This window comes from Phocoena sinus, chromosome 12 (assembly GCF_008692025.1).
Source record: "Phocoena sinus isolate mPhoSin1 chromosome 12, mPhoSin1.pri, whole genome shotgun sequence".
NCBI lineage: Eukaryota > Metazoa > Chordata > Mammalia > Artiodactyla > Phocoenidae > Phocoena > Phocoena sinus.
Window position 1 is genome coordinate 34,542,725 of NC_045774.1, and position 15,235 is coordinate 34,557,959.

General features: G+C 39.3%; 1 protein-coding gene across 4 annotated transcripts in view; it reads left to right on the plus strand.

Annotated features, from left to right (window-relative positions):
* THEMIS (thymocyte selection associated) overlaps window positions 1-15,235 on the plus strand; it is a 203,454-nt gene that overhangs the window by 64,900 nt on the left and 123,319 nt on the right. The gene's annotated exons all lie outside the window — the stretch shown is intronic.

Here is a 15,235-nt window from a genome sequence, read left to right on the forward strand (position 1 = left end):
TCTTATGTATTTATTTTTATCTTCTCAGTGCTTGAGATAAAGTAAATGTTCATTATTCAATAAATTAAATACATGAATGAATGAATGAAGCAACTAAAATAATTGCTTCTGTCTATATATGTTGTACAGTACAAAGTTCCTATTTAGGTATCAAGAAGGTTTTCTCACCCACCATATCCAGATTTGATTTGTTACAATGACATATTTATGAACTTAATAGCTAAGGAGAATGAATATTCACTTTTTTGGCACCAAAGTTGATATCACATATTTATATAACAGGTTCAATTTTTATTAGTGATGTTTTTCCTAATGTTTCCCTGAAAGTACTGTGACATAACGTGATCTTTAGAACCCGTGGATGCTCTAGCCAGCTTCCATTTCATTTTCTTCCTTTAGGCAGAAATCTTACTGCTGATAAAAACGTCAAACAGCAAGCAAAGTACAGTTTTTACTATATATGTGTGTATATATACGTATATACATATATATTTTTATTTATTTATTTATTCTTAAACTACCAATAAATAACGTTTGATCATTCAGTGTTCTCCAGAGAAAAAGTATATAATATTATATAAATTGATATTATATATAATTATATTATATTGTCTATACATGATTATATATTAATTAGTTATTTAATTAATTTTAAGGTCTTGGCTAATGTAATTATGGGGGCTAATAAGTTCTACATCTACAGGACAGGCTGACAAGCTGGAAACTCAGGCAGAAGTTTAAGTTGCAGTCTTGAGGCAGAATTTCTTCTTCTCTGGGAAACTTCTGTTTTTGCTCTTTAGACCTTCAGCTGATTGGATAAGGCTTATCCACATATTGAGGATAACACCCTTTACTTAAAGTCAGGTTATTTGGATGGTAACCACAGTCTACAAAATACCTTCATGGCAACACTTAGATCAGTGTTTGATTAAATAGCTGGCTACAGCAGCCCAGTCAAGTTGACACATCAATGAAGAAAACATGTTAATTGTATCATTCAGTATAAGAAAATGGCTCTTCACTTTTCTTAGCTTTTATAAACTAAATGAAAATGTAAAAGAGTAGTGTTACAAATAAAGCCATATCAAATGCAAGGCTGTTCAAGGAAAGTCCTGATGATTTTTTTTTCTGCTACAAATGTTGGAGAGTGATCCAAAAGGAACTTTATCTATTTATAAATACAAACAGAAGTAGAACCAGAGGAGGACCACCCAACAAAATGGAAATTCACTGTATAGCTTCTCTTAAGTTGAAATGAAACTGAATAAATGGAAAAAAAATTAATTCACAGAATATTTGTAAAGAAAATTGAGACCAAATAGATGAACTATAAAGCAAATTTTAATTTAAAAGTCTGGAATGAGGCAAGTTCAGAAATTATTAGTGCATCAAATAATCATTGTATAATGAAGTGTATGATGTGATGCAAAAATGTAAACAAAACAATTCACAGAATAAATGAGAGCTGGAGACAAGATTTATGAAAGCACTTTAGAGAAAAATAACTATAGTCTTGGAAAGTAAATTAAAAAATCAAACTTAGAAAGTGAAACTTTGCAAAAAATACATGAATTGTTTAATAATAATAGTATAGGAGAAACTAGAAATTGAGAAAAACTGCAAGCTAGAATTTACAAAATTTGTTAAGAAAAAAATAAGTAGAAACAACCATCTTGCTTCAAGACTTGAATAAGATTGTCTCGGTAGATTTCCTACCATGTATTGCTAATTCAGGCCTAATTGCAAAGGATTCAACTTGAATGCTGAGTTGAGACAAAGAGTATTCCAGAATTGAGTATTAGCTCTTCAAGGAAACATGCATTGCCTAACATTAACCAAACTTAAATGTATACCTTTATTTTCTCTTTAAAGATAAGTTTTAGTGGGGTCCCCCAAATTCACACTTGGCTAAAAAAGTTGTTGCAGTGGGAAATGCAGAAAAGCATCACATTATGATTAACATTAGCCCTAACTGTACAGGGACTTTCCCTGAAAGAATAGGCAGAAAGACAATGTTTAATGAAATGACTCAGAAGCAGAGAGAAGAAACCAATGCTACCTTTTTAGAGAAGATGGAATGGAAATTTTTTTCACAAGAGCTCCCTTTGGAAAAACAGAAAACATACCCAAACCAGAACAATTCATGTTTACCCAGGAAGAAAATTTGGGAAGTGTAAACTAAGGTTGCATGAATATATACTGTTTTTACTTTAGATTAGTTTGAAACTGAAAAACTTGTAATAAACACCATCAGGAATGTCTCTCATGCTCCGAGTTGCTGTCTTCTTATCTCTTTATCAATTTGAAGTCAAGATAACTTTTTTGGGAAATTTTCTAATTTAGCTCATTTTCTATAACCATTTTCATTTCTGGTGGTGGGAGGGAGGGTTACTTGTAAGATAAAAATGCTTGTTTAAAAATGTATAATACACAAACACACACACACACACTCACACTGGATATACCAAAATGTAAGCAGTGGTAGTCTAAAGCTGATAAAGATTGTAATGTTTTATCTCCCCTCTTATGTTTAAAAAATATTTTTATATAATTAACTTCTTCTTTATAAGAAAACAAAAAATGTTGATTTATCTTTCTTTTAGACACATACTTAGATATAATGAAATTTGCCATAAAAATTAATTAAGCCTGTTTCAGTTTGAAAACTTAAGTATGTCATTTCCAAATTCTAGGTAATTTTTTTTTTAATTTCTGAAAATTTTATTTTATTTATTTTTTTATACAGCAGGTCCTTATTAGTCATCAGTTTTGTACACATCAGTGTATACATGTCAACCCCAATCGCCCAATTCATCACACCACCACCACCACCACCCCGCAGCATTTCCCCCTTGGGGTCCATTCGTTTGTCCTCTACATCTGTGTCTCAATTTCTGCTCTGTAGACCAGTTCATCTGTACCACTTTTCTAGGTTCCACATATATGTGTTAATATACGATATTTGTTTTTCTCTTTCTGACTTACTTCACTCTGTATGACAGTCTCTAGATCCGTCCACGTCTCAACAAATGACCCAATTTCATTCCTCTTTATGGCTGAGTAATATTCCATTGTATATATGTACTACATCTTCTTTATCCATTCGTCTGTCGATGGGCATTTAGGTTGCTTCCATGACCTGGCTATTGTAAAGAGTGCTGCAGTGAACATTGGGGTGCATGTGTGGTTTTGAATTATGGTTTTCTCAGGATATATGCCCAGTAGTGGGATTGCTGGATCATATAGTAATTCTATTTTTAGGTTTTTAAGGAACCTCCATACTGTTCTCCATAGTGGCTGTATCAATTTACATTCCCACCAACAGTGCAAGAGGGTTCCCTTTTCTCCACACCCTCTCCAGCATTTGTTGTTTGTAGATTTTCTAATGATGCCCATTTGAACTGGTGTGAGGTGATACCTCATTGTAGTTTTGATTTGCATTTCTCTAATAATTAGTGATGTTGAGCAGCTTTTCATGTGCTTCTTGGCCATCTGTATGTCTTTGGAGAAATGTCTATTTAGGTTTTCTGCCCACTTTTGGATTGGGTTGTTTTTTTTTTAATATTGAGCTGCATAAGCTGTTTATATATTTTGGAGATTAGTTCTTTGTCTGTTGATTCGTTTGCAAATATTTTCTCCCATTCTGAGGGTTATCTTTTCGCCTTGTTTATGGTTTCCTTTGCTGTGCAAAAGCTTTTAAGTTTCATTAGGTCCCATTTGTTTATTTTTGTTTTTATTTCCATTACTCTAGAAGGTGGATCAAAAAAGATCTTGCTGTGATTTATGTCAAAGAGTGTTTTTCCTATGTTTTCCTCTAAGAGTTTTATAGTGTCCAGTCTTACATTTAGGTCTCTAATCCATTTTGAGTTAATTTTTGTGTATGGTGTTAGGGAGTGTTCTAATTCCATTCTTTTACATGTAGCTGTCCAGTTTTCCCAGAAACACTTATTGAAGAGACTGTCTTTTCTCCATTGTATATCCTTGCCTCCTTTGTCATATATTAGTTGACCATAGGTGCGTGGGTTTATCTCTGGGCTTTCTATCTTGTTCCATTGATCTATGTTTCTGTTTTTGTGCCGGTACCATATTGTCTAGATTACTGTAGCTTTGTAGTATAGTCTGAAGTCAGGGAGTCTGATTCCTCCAGCTCTGTTTTTTTCCCTCAAGACTGCTGTGGCTATTCGGGGTCTTTTGTGTCTCCATACAAATTTTAAGAATTTTTGTTCTAGTTGCATAAAAAATGCCATTGGTAATTTGATAGGGATTGCATTGAATCTGTAGATTGCTTTGGGTAGTATAGTAATTTTCACAATATTGATTCTTCCAATCCAAGAACATGGTATATCTCTCCATCTGTTGGTATCATCTTTAATTTCTTTCATCAGTGTCTTATAGTTTTCTGCATACAGGTCTTTTGTCTCCCTAGGTAGGTTTATTCCTCGGTATTTTATTCTTTTTGTTACAATGGTAAATGAGAGTGTTTCCTTAATTTCTCTTTCAGATTTTTCATCATTAGTGTATAGGGATGCAAGAGATTTCTGTGCATTAATTTTGTATCCGGCAACTTTACCAAATTCATTGATTAGCTCTAGTAGTTTTCTGGTGGCATCTTTAGGATTCTCAGTGTACAGTATCATGTCATCTGCAAACAGTGACAGCTTTACTTCTTCTTTTCCAATTTGTATTCCTTTTATTTCTTTTTCTTCTCTGATTGCCGTGGCTAGGACTTCCAAAACTACGTTGAATAATAGTGGTGAGAGTGGACATCCTTCTTATTCCTGATCTTAGTGGAAATGCTTTCAGCTTTTCACCATTGAGAATGATGTTTGCTGTGGGTTTGTCGTATATGGCCTTCATTATGTTGAGTAGGTTCCCTCTATGCCCACCTTCTGGAGAGTTTCTATCATAAATGGGTGTTGAATTTTGTCAAACGCTTTTTCTGCATCTATTGAGATGATCATATGGCTTTTATACTTCAATTTGTTAATATGGTTTATCACATTGATTGATTTATGTATTTTGAAGAATCCTTGCATCCCTGGGATAAATCCCACTTGATTATGGTGTATGATCCTTTTAATGTGTTGTTGGATTCTGTTTGCTAGTATTTTGTTGAGGATTTTTGCATCTATATTCATCAGTGATATTGGTCTGTAATTTTCTTTTTTTTGTAGTACCTTTGTCTGGTTTTGGTATCAGGGCGATGGTGGCTTCATAGAATGAGTTTGGGAGTATTCCTTCCTCTGCAATTTTTTAGAAGAGTTTGAGAAGGATGAGTCTTAGCTCGTCTCTAAATGTTTGATAGAATTCACCTGTGAAGCCATCTGGTCCTTGACTTTTGTTTGTTGGAAGATTTTTTTTTTTTTTTTTTTTTGTGGTACGCAGGCCTCTCACTGTTGTGGCCTCTCCCATTGCGGAGCACAGGCTCCAGATGCGCAGGCTCAGCGGCCATGGCTCACGGGCCCAGCCGCTCCACGGCATGCAGGATCTTCCCGGACCAGGGCACGTACCCGTGTCCCCTGTATCGGCAGGTGGACTCTCAACCACTGCGCCACCAGGGAAGCCCGAAACAGGCTTTTTGAAAACCTGATTAACAACAAGGAGGTCATGGAGGGAGCAGTAAATTAGAATGAGGCAACCCAGTGGCAGATGAGATCAACGTGATACCTAGGACCTCAGTAAGGGCTTCCACTTTTACTGAAGTGAAAAGGACTTCCACTGTGGGGCTATGAACAGGAGAAAGATATGATCAATTTAACATTTAAAAAGACTGTCTGGCTTCCCTAGAAAGATTTGACTGTAAGAAGTCTCTTTAGGAAGCCACTGCAATAAACCAGACAAGAAATAATGTAGCTTAGATCAGAGTAGTTCTGAGGTAATGGATGTTGAGTGTTAGGAAAAAAGAGAGAGAAGCTATGGATGTCTCAGATTTCTGCACCAAACAAGGAGAATGAGCAACAGGTAGATGAGGTTTGGGTTGAGAAGATCAGAATTTCAGTTTAAGCATGTTAACTTTGAGACGTCTATTAGATAGCCAAGTGGAGATCTTAAATAGGTATCTGGAGTGCAGGAGAATTATTTAGCTGGAGATACATGTTGGGGAGTCATCAGCATACAGATGGTACTTAAAAACATGAGACTGTGTAAGATCATGTGGGTGTGAGTGTGGACAGAGAAAGGAGGAGAACGAAGAAACATTAAAAGGTGTGTGTGGGGCGGGGGGGAGAGTGGGTGGTATGTAGAGGAGAAGTACCAGAAAAAAAGTTGAGAAGAATTATAGGATAAGAAGGAAATAAGTGAGGTAACTCTAGCAGAGTCTAATGTACTCTGTCAAATGCTGCTGATATATCAAGTAGGATGAGATAGGCTAGCACATCTTCAGTGAATTTGGTATAGAAGTACTGAAGATAGGTCAGGAATTGGGTACATAAAAATTTAACAGAAGTTAGATAGCCTGGCCCAGAGGCTTTCTCTGGCAATAAAGTTGTCCTAAGTTATTGAGACAATTCTTCCCCACCGTACCCATTGTACCGAAATACAGACTGGGATCTAGCTTGCATTAGGGTCCCTATGGTCAATTTAAAGCCCTCAGAAAGTCCTTAATGGTATCTATTCTACCAGTGTCAAGTTGTTCCCTCAACTTGAGAAATGACCTGAGTCTATGAACCCATCTAGTCCTAGCTCTACAATTCTTAAACACCGTTCATTTTGATTCAAATAAGTGTGATTTTATTTTTTTTATTTTTTATTTTTTTAACATCTTTATTGGGGTATAATTGCTTTACAATGGTGTGTTAGTTTCTGATTTATAACAAAGTGAATCAGCCATACATATACATGTGCTCCCATGTGTCTTCCCTCTTGCATCTCCCTCCCTCCCACTCTCCCCCCCCCCACCCCTCCAGGCTGTCCCAAAGCCCCGAGCTAAAATCCCTGTGCCTTGCGGCTGCTTCCCCCTAGCTATCTACCTTACTACGTTTGTTAGTGTGTATATGTCCATGACTCTCTCTCGCCCTGTCAAAACTCACCCTTCCCCCTCCCCATATCCTCAAGTCCGTTCTCCAGTAGGTCTGCGCCTCTATTCCTGTCTTATCCCTAGGTTCTTCATGACATTTTTTCCCCGTAAATTCCATATATATGTGTTAGCATACGGTATTTGTCTTTGTCTTTCTGACTTACTTCACTCTGTATGACAGACTCTAGGTCTATCCATCTCATTACAAATAACTCAATTTCATTTCTTTTTAAGGCTGAGTAATATTCCATTGTGTATATGTGCCACATCTTCTTTATCCATTCGTCCGATGATGGGCGCTTAGGTTCTTTCCATCTCTGGGCTATTGTAAATAGAGCTGCAATGAACATTTTGGTACATGACTCTTTTTGAATTTTGGTTTTCTCAGGGTATATGCCCAGTAGTGGGATTGCTGGGTCATATGGTAATTCTATTTGTAGTTTTTTAAGGAACCTCCATACTGTTCTCCATAGTGGCTGAACCAATTCACATTCCCACCAGCAGTGCAAGAGTGTCCCCTTTTCTCCACACCCTCTCCAGCATTTATTGTTTCTAGATTTTTTGATGATGGCCATTCTGACTGGTGTGAGATGATATCTCATTGTAGTTTTGATTTGCATTTCTCTAATGATTAATGATGTTGAGCATTCTTTCATGTGTTTGTTGGCATTCTGTATATCTTCTTTGGAGAAATGTCTGTTTAGGTCTTCTGCCCATTTTTGGATGGGGTTGTTTGTTTTTTTGTTATTGAGCTGCATGAGCTGCTTGTAAATTTTGGAGATTAATCCTTTGTCAGTTGCTTCATTTGCAAATGTTTTCTCCCATTCTGAGGGTTGTCTTTTGGTCTTGATTATGGTTTCCTTTGCTGTGCAAAAGCTTTGAAGTTTCATTAGGTCCCATTTGTTAATTTTGTTTTTATTTCCATTACTCTAGGAGGTGGGTCAGAAAGGATCTTGCTGTGATTTATGTCATAGAGTGTTCTTCCTATGTTTTCCTCTAAGAGTTTGATAGTTTCTGGCCTTACATTTAGGTCTTTAATCCATTTTGAGCTTATTTTTGTGTATGGTGTTAGGGAGTGATCTAATCTCATACTTTTACATGTACCTGTCCAGTTTTCCCAGCACCATTTATTGAAGAGGCTGTCCTTTCTCCACTGTACATTCCTGCCTCCTTTATCAAAGATAAGGTGTCCATATGTGCGTGGGTTTATCTCTGGGCTTTCTATCCTGTTCCACTGATCTATCTTTCTGTTTTTGTGCCAGTACCATACTGTCTTAATTACTGTTACTTTGTAGTATAGTCTGAAGTCAGGGAGCCTGATTCCTCCAGCTCCTTTTTTCGTTCTAAAGATTGCTTTGGCTATTCGGGGTCTTTTGTGTTTCCATACAAATTGCGAAATTTTTTGTTCTAGTTCTGTGAAAAATGCCAGTGGTAGTTTGATAGGGATTGCATTGAATCTGTAGATTGCTTTGGGTAGTAGAGTCATTTTCACAATGTTGATTCTTCCCATCCAAGAACATGGTATATCTCTCCATCTATTTGTATCATCTTTAATTTCTTTCATCAGTGTCTTATAATTTTCTGCATACAGGTCTTTCGTATCCTTAGGTAGGTTTATTCCTAGATATTTTATTCTTTTTGTTGCAATGGTAAATGGGAATGTTTTCTTGATTTCACTTTCAGATTTTTCATCATTAGTATATAGGAATGCCAGAGATTTCTGTGCATTAATTTTGTATCCTGCTACTTTACCAAATTCATTGATTAGCTCTAGTAGTTTTCTGGTAGCATCTTTAGGATTCTCTATGTATAGTATCATGTCATCTGCAAACAGTGACAGCTTTACTTCTTCTTTTCCGATTTGGATTCCTTTTATTTCCTTTTCTTCTCTGATTGCTGTGGCTAAAACTTCCAAAACTATGTTGAATAAGAGTGGTGAGAGTGGGCAACCTTGTCTTGTTCCTGATCTTAGTGGAAATGCTTTCAGTTTTTCACCATTGAGGATGATGTTTGCTGTGGGCTTGTCATATATGGCCTTTATTATGTTGAGGAAAGTTCCCTCTATGCCTACTTTCTGGAGGGTTTTTATCATAAATGGGTGTTGAATTTTGTCGAAAGCTTTCTCTGCATCTATTGAGATGATCATATGGTTTTTCTCCTTCAATTTGTTAATATGGTTTATCACATTGATAGATTTGCGTATATTGAAGAATCCCTGCATTCCTGGAATAAACCCCACTTGATCATGGTGTATGATCCTTTTAATGTGCTGTTGGATTCTGTTTGCTAGTATTTTGTTGAGGATTTTTGCATCTATGTTCATCAGTGATATTGGCCTGTAGTTTTCTTTCTTTGTGACATCCTTGTCTGGTTTTGGTATCAAGGTGATGGTGGCCTCGTAGAAGGAATTTGGGAGTGTTCCTCCCTCTGCTATATTTTGGAAGAGTTCGAGAAGGATAGGTGTTAGCTCTTCTCTAAACGTTTGATAGAATTTACCTGTGAAGCCATCTGGTCCTGGGCTTTTGTTTGTTGGAAGATTTTTAATCACAGTTTCAATTTCAGTGCTTGCGATTGGTCTGTTCATATTTTCTATTTCTTCCTGATTCAGTCTTGGCAGGTTGTGCATTTCTAAGAATTTGTCCATTTCTTCCAGATTGTCCATTTTATTGGCATAGAGTTGCTTGTAGTAATCTCTCATGATTTTTTTTATTTCTGCAGTGTCAGTTGTTATTTCTCCTTTCTCATTTCTAATTCTATTGATTTGAGTCTTCTCCCTTTTTTTCTTGATGAGTCTGGCTAGTGGTTTATCTATTTCGTTTATCTTCTCAAAGAACCAGCTTTTAGTTTTATTGATCTTTGCTATCGTTTCCTTCATTTCTTTTTCATTTATTTCTGATCTGATTTTTATGATTTCTTTCCTTCTGCTAGCTTTGGGGCTTTTTTGTTCTTCTTTCTCTAATTGCTTGAGGTGCAAGGTTAGGTTGTTTATTCGAGATGTTTCCTGCTTCTTAAGGTGGGCTTGTATTGCTATAAACTTCCCCCTTAGAACTGCTTTTGCTGCATCCCATAGGTTTTGGGTCGTCGTGTCTCCATTGTCATTTGTTTCTAGGTATTTTTTTATTTCCTCTTTGATTTCTTCAGTGATCACTTCATTATTAAGTAGTGTATTGTTTAGCCTCCATGTGTTTGTATATTTTACAGATCTTTTCCTGTAATTGATATCTAGTCTCATGGCGTTGTGGTCAGAAAAGATACTTGATACAATTTCAATTTTCTTAAATTTACCAAGGCTTGATTTGTGAGCCAAGATATGATCTATCCTGGAGAATGTTCCATGAGCACTTGAGAAAAATGTGTATTCTGTTGTTTTTGGATGGAGTGTCCTATAAATATCAATTAAGTCCATCTTGTTTAATGTATCATTTAAAGCTTGTGTTTCCTTATTTATTTTCATTTTGGATGATCTGTCCATGGGTGAAAGTGGGGTGTTAAAGTCCCCTACTATGAATGTGTTACTGTCAATTTCCCCTTTTATGGCTGTTAGTATTTGCCTTACGTATTGAGGTGCTCCTATGTTGGGTGCATAAATATTTACAATTGTTAAATCTTCTTCTTGGATCGATCCCTTGATCATTATGTAGTGTCCTTCTTTATCCCTTTTAATAGTCCTTATTTTAAAGTCTATTTTGTCTGATATGAGAATTGCTACTCCAGCTTTCTTTTGGTTTCCATTTGCATGGAATATCTTTTTCCATCCCCTTACTTTCAGTCTGTATGTGTCTCTAGGTCTGAGGTGGGTCTCTTGTAGACAGCATATATAAGGGTCTTGTTTTTGTATCCATTCAGCCAATCTGTGTCTTTTGGTGGGAGCATTTAGTCCATTTACATTTAAGGTAATTATCGATATGTATGTTCCTATTCCCATTTTCTATATTGTTTTGGGTTCGTTATTATAGGTCGTTTCCTTCTTTTGCATTTCTTATCTAGAGAAGTTCCTTTAGCATTTGTTGTAAAGCTGGTTTGGTGGTGCTGAACTCTCTCAGCTTTTGCTTGTCTGTAAAGGTTTTAATTTCTCCATCAAATCTGAATGAGATCCTTGCTGGGTAGAGTAGTCTTGGTTGCAGGTTTTTCTCCTTCATCACTTTCAGTATGTCCTGCCACTCCCTTCTGGCTTGTAGGGTTTCTGCTGAGAGATCAGCTGTTATCCTTATGGGGATTCCCTTGTGTGTTATTTGTTGTTTTTCCCTTGCTGCTTTTAATATGCTTTCTTTGTATTTAATTTTTGATAGTTTGATTAGTATGTGTCTTGGCGTATTTTTCCTTGGATTTATCCTGTATGGGACTCTCTGTGCTTCCTGGACTTGATTAACTATTTCCTTTCCCATATTAGGGAAGTTTTCAACTATAATCTCTTCAAATATTTTCTCAGTCCCTTTCTTTTTTTCTTCTTCTTCTGGAACCCCTATAATTCGAATGTTGGTGCGTTTAATGTTGTCCCAGAGCTCTCTGAGACTGTCCTCACTTCTTTTCATTCTTTTTTCTTTATTCTGCTCTGCAGTAGTTATTTCCACTACTTTATCTTCCAGGTCACTTATCCGTTCTTCTGCCTCAGTTATTCTGCTATTGATCCTATCTAGAGTACTTTTAATTTCATTTATTGCGTTGTTCATCGTTGCTTGTTTCATCTTTAGTTCTTGTAGGTCCTTGTTAACTGTTTCTTGCATTTTGTCCATTCTACTTCCAAGATTTCGGATCATCCTTACTATCATTATTCTGAATTCTTTTTCAGGTAGATTGCCTATTTCCTCTTCATTTGTTAGGTCTGGTGGGTTTTTATCTTGCTCCTTCATCTGCTGTGTGTTTTTCTGTCTTCTCATTTTGCTTATCTTACTGTGTTTGGGGTCTCCTTTTTGCAGGCTGCACGTTCGTAGTTCCCGTTGTTTTTGATGTCTGTCTCCAGTGGCTAAGGTTGTTTCAGCGGGTTGTGTAGGCTTCCTGGTGGAGGGGACTAGTGCCTGGGTTGTGCTGGATGAGGCTGGATCTTGTCTCTCTAGTGGGCAGGTTCACGTCTGGTGGTGTGTTTTGGGGTGTCTGTGGCCTTGTTATGATTTTAGGCAGCCTCTCTGCTAATGGGTGGGGTTATGTTCCTGTTTTGCTAGTTGTTTGGCATAGGTTGTCCAGCACTGTGGCTTGCTGGTCGTTGAGTGAAGCTGGGTGCTGGTGTTAAGATGGAGGTCTCTGGGAGATTTCCACCGTTTAATATTATGTGGAGCTGGGAGGTCTCTTGTTGATCAGTGTCCTGAAGTTGGCTCTCCTACCTCAGAGGCAGAGCCCTGCCTCCTGGGCTGGAGCACCAAGAGCCTTTCATCCACACGGCTCAGAATAAAAGGGAGGAAAAGTAGAGAGAATTATTAGAAGTATGAGGAAAGAAAGAAGGAAAGGAGGAAAGGAAGGAAGGAAGAAAGAAGCAAAGAAGGAAAGAAAGGAGGGAGGGAGGGAGGAAGGAAGGAAGGAAGGAGGGAAAGAAGGAGAAAATGTAGAGAGAATTAGTAGAAGTATGAGGAAAGAAAGAGGGAAAGGAGGAAAGGAAGGAAGGAAGAAAGAAGCAAAGAAGGAAAGAAAGGAGGGAGGGAGGGAGGGAGGGAGGGAGGAAGGAAGGAAAGAAGGAGGGAAAGAAGGAGAAAATGTAGAGAGAATTAGTAGAAGTTTGAGGAAAGAGAGAAGGAAAGGAGGAAAGGAAGGAAGGAAGAAAGAAGCAAAGAAGGAAAGAAAGGAGGGAGGGAGGGAGGAAGGAAGGAAGGTAGGAGGGAAAGAAGGAGAAAATGTAGAGAGAATTAGTAGAAGTATGAGGAAAGAAAGAAGGAAAGGAGGGAAGGAAGGAAGAAAGCAAAGAAGGAAAGAAAGGGAGGGAGGGGGGAAGGAAGGAAGGAAGGAGGGAAAGAAGGAGAAAATGTAGAGAGAATTAGTAGAAGTTTGAGGAAAGAAAGAAGGAAAGGAGGAAAGGAAGGAAGGAAGAAAGAAGCAAAGAAGGAAAGAAAGGAGGGAGGGAGGGAGGGAGGAAGGGAGGAAGGAAGGAGGGAAAGAAGGAAAAAAGACTGAAAGAAAGAAGATACAGTAAAAATAAAATAAAGTATAATATAGTTATTGTACTAAAAAATATTTAGAAAGAAAAAAAAAAAGAACAGATAGAACCCTAGGACAAATGTTGGAAACAGAGCTATACAGAGAAAATCTTACACAGAAGCATACACATACGTGTTCACAAAGAGAGGCAAAGGGGGAAAAATCATAAATCCTGCTCCCAGAGACCACCTCCTCAACCTGGGGTGATTCGCTGTCTAAAGGAGGGAAGGAAGGAAGGAAAGAAAGAAAGAACGAAGGTAAAGTACAATAATGTTATTACAATTAAAATTAATTATTAAGAAAAAAAAAATTTTTTTTTAAAAAAAACCATGGACGGATAGAGCCCTAGGACAAATGTTGGAAGCAAAGCTATACAGAGAAAATCTTACACAGAAGCATACACATACACGTTCACAAAGAGAGGCAAAGGGGGAAAAATCATAAATCCTGCTCCCAGAGACCACCTCCTCAACCTGGGGTGATTCGCTGTCTAAAGGAGGGAAGGAAGGAAGGAAAGAAAGAAAGAAAGAACGAAGGTAAAGTACAATAAAGTTATTACAATTAAAATTAATTATTGAGAAAAAAAATTTTTTTTAAAAAAAAACCATGGGCGGATAGAGCCCTAGGACACCTGTTGGAAGCAAAGCTATACAGAGAAAATCTTACACAGAAGAATACACATACACGTTCACAAAGAGAGGCAAAGGGGGAAAAACCATAAATCCTGCTCCCAGAGACCACCCCCTCAACCTGGGGTGATTCGCTGTCTAAAGGAGGGAAGGAGGGAAGGAAAGAAAGAAAGAAAGAACGAAGGTAAAGTTCAATAAAGTTATTACAATTAAAATTAATTATTAAAAAAAAATTAAAAAAAAAAAAAAAAAAAAAACCATGGACGGATAGAGCCCTAGGACAAATGGTGGAAGCAAGAGTATACAGACAAGATCTCACACAGAAGCATACACGCACACATTCACAAAAAGAGGAAAAGGGAAAAAAATCACAGATCTCGCTCCTAAATTCCACCTCTTCAATTTGGGATCACTCCCTGTCTATTCAGGTATTCCACAATGCAGGGCACATCAAGTTGATTGTGGAGCTTCAATCCTCCGCCTCCGCGGCTGCCGGGAGAGACCTCCCCCTCTCCTCCCTGCTCTCACAGCTCACAGGAGCTCAGCTTTGTACCCGGCCCTGCCCCTGCGCGCAGGTCGCTGGAGGGCGTCTGTTTTTTGCTCAGACAGGACGGGGTTAAAGGAGCCGCTGATTCGGGAGCTCCGGCTCACTCAGGCCGGGGATTGGGGGATGGGGGAAGGCAGGGCACTGCGTGCGGGGCGGGCCTGCGGCGGCAGAGGCGGCGTGACGCTGCGGCAGAGGCCGGCGTGACGCTGCACCAGCCTGAGACCCGCCGTGCGTACTCCCGGGGAAGTTGTCCCTGGATCCCGGGAACCTGGCAGTGGCGGCCTGCACAGGCTCCGCGGAAGAGGGGCGCGGAGAGTGACCTGTGCTCGCACACAGCCCCCCTGGTGGTGGCAGCAGCAGCCCCAGCGTCTCCCGCCCGTCTCTGGGGTCCGCGGTTTCAGCCGCGGCTCGCGCCCGTCTCTGGGGCTCGCGCTTCCCGCCGCGGCTCGCGCCCGTCTCGGGGGCTCGCGCCCTCAGCCGCGGCTCGCGCCCGTCTCTGGGGTTCACGCTTTTAGCCGCGGCTCGCGCCCGTCTCTGGAGTTCCTTTAAGCAGCGCTCTTAAACCCCTCTCCTCGCGCACCAGGAAACAAAGAGGGAAGAAAAAGTCTCTTGCCTCTTCGGCCGGTGCAGGCTTTTCCCCGAACTCCCTCCCGGCTAGTCGTGGCGCACCAACCCCTTCAGGCTATGCTCAAGCCGCCAACTCCAGTCCTCTCCCTGCGCTCCGTCCAAAACCGAAACCCGAGCCTCAGCTCGCAGCCCCGCCCGCCCCGGCGGGTGAGCAGACAAGCCTCTCGGGTTGGTGAGTGCCGGTCGGCACCGATCGTCTGTGCAGGAATCTCCCCGCTTTGCCCTCCACACCCGTCGCTGTGCACCACTCCGCGGTCCCGAAGCTCCCCCCTCCGCCTCCCGCAGTCTCCGCCC